Raw genomic sequence first — 2,415 nt, 5'->3', positions numbered from 1 at the left:
GCCATGATGAATTTCTCAAAAGGCCAGATGACAAACGACACTAGACATGATCACTTAAAATTTGAGCCCCGGTTGACCTCAATCGATCCATATAAATTTTGGGCAAAGGGGATGGCCGGTTTGACGAAGAATGCCTCATATATATTAGAATGGTCCTTATTTTTCGACTTTCAAATTTTTTCTACGGCGCCCTCCAAAAAGTTTCCATTTAACAAAAGAAAAATCCCTGCTAAACTTTTACTCGATCGGATGACGAGAACATGTGCCCCCGTGTTGTTAAATTGGAGTATCCTTGAATTAAACTATCTACGTTATCAATATGGTTTTTAAAGCATGTTTTCCACAAAAATCGCTCTAGAGGATTTTTCTTTTTTCCTTCTACATCATTTAAAATTTTATAGTCTGATTTAAACAATTAAATAAATTGTTGATGACTAAAAAATAAAAATAAATAGTTATTATATTTATTGTTTGAGCTACAACAAATTATGTATGGAATATAAAAGTTGCAATAGTATGTTTGGAAGACAATATAAGTGTAAAACATGATACCTTTCATATTTTTATTAATAAAGAAATTTTTTTAATTAAATATTACATAATAATTAATAATCGTGTGACCTCTAATCATATGCTGGGAAAGGACCATAGATGTATAATACCTAGACCGCAGGTTTGCAACGAAGAGTATCATGTTTTATACTTATATTGTCCTCCAAACATACTATTGCAACTTTTGTAGTACATACATGATATGTTGTAGCTGAAACAATAAATGAGATAACTGTTTATTTTTATTTCTTAGTCATCAACAATTTATTTAATTGTTTAAATGAGACTATAAGATCTCAAACGATGTAGAAAGGAAAAAGAAAAGTCCTCCAAAGCGATTTTTGTGGAAAACATGCTTTAGAAACCATAATGATAACGTAGACGTAGATTTTAACGTGTCTGACAAACATCGTTCTAGTCAGCCAAAAAAGCTCAAAGACACAGATTTGGAAGGCTTATTGAATGAAGATTCATGTCAAACGCAAGAACAACTTACCGAAGCATTAAATGTTGATCGATCAACTATCAACAAACGCTTACGAGCCATGGGAATGATTCACAAAGAAGGAAAATGTGTGCCATATGAGCTCAAAGAAAGAGACATCGCAAGGCGTTTGACGACCAGTGAATTGCTGTTTCAAAAATTCAGAAGGAAGTCGTTTTTGCATCGAATAATTACTGGCGATGAAAAATGGGTTTATTTTGATAATCCCAAACCCAAAAAGTCGTATGTAAAACCAGGTAAACTATCAACATCGCAGCCAAGACCGAATATTCATAGTTCTAAGATAATGCTGTGTATTTGGTGGAATCAGAAAGGCGTGGTGTATTACGAGCTGTTGAAATCCGGTGAAAATCTTAATGCTGGACGTTATCGACAACAACTAATTAATTTAAATCGTACTTTGAAAGAAGAACGCCCAGAACAAGAAGACACGGCAAAGTGATTTTCCAGCATGACAATGCAAAGGCACATGTTGCAAGGCCGGTCTAGAAAACATTGGAAGCGCTTCGATGGGATGTCTTATAATTATGTCCCCACCCGCCATATTCACCAGACATTGCGCCTTCCGATTATCATTTGTTTCGATCGATGGCGCACGGCCTTTCTGAGCAGCACTTCAGAAATATTGAAGAAACCCGAAAATGAATCGATGAATGGATCGCCTCCAAAGACGAACAATTCTTTTATGATTGTTGGGGAATGCGCTAATTACCAAGGTTGTTGTTTTTGAATCAGGAATAGAGGGAAAGAGAGATTGACTGCTAACAGCTGGAGATTTGGTGTCACACACTTTATTCGACTATGCACAAAAATCTATTTTTGCAAATAAAGACCTCAACGAACGGTGGATAATGACGGTACGGAACGAACGGACATCTTGCCCTTGATCATACGTGCTGCTCGCGGACGCGACGGAAATCTTCTCGCGACGGGTAAGTAGCAGCGATCAAGATCCGACCGCGACGGCGCGACACTCCGTTCGCGAGATCGATTCTGTGGTGAGTGTCCGAAAAATCGTAATCGTCGGAACACGTGGTAATACGTACGGTTATACGTACGGCAGTTTGGTAGCTCGACCGAAGACTGGCGCAACGTGGAACACGAATCTTTGTTACTCGAATGCGTGTTACTAACTAAGAGCGCGAAAAGGAAAACAGAAGAGGCTTAAGAAGGAAACGAATAAAGATTCCGATCGGCACAAAAATGGGGGGTGCGCGACGGATCCTAATTGATACACGGCGCACACGAGTAGTCGAAAAATGATCGCGAATGAGAATTATTAGTGCGCGTCAAGGAGCGAAAACGTGCGATACCGAGTTCGCGAGGAATTTCGTGATTCTTGAACTCGAACATTGACG

This window comes from Odontomachus brunneus, unplaced genomic scaffold (genome assembly GCF_010583005.1).
Source record: "Odontomachus brunneus isolate Ranch 3 - 2012 unplaced genomic scaffold, Obru_v1 Obru_scaffold_231, whole genome shotgun sequence".
Lineage (NCBI taxonomy): Eukaryota > Metazoa > Arthropoda > Insecta > Hymenoptera > Formicidae > Odontomachus > Odontomachus brunneus.
The sequence above is the reverse complement of the archived record's forward strand: the minus strand, read 5'-3'. Positions refer to the sequence as shown.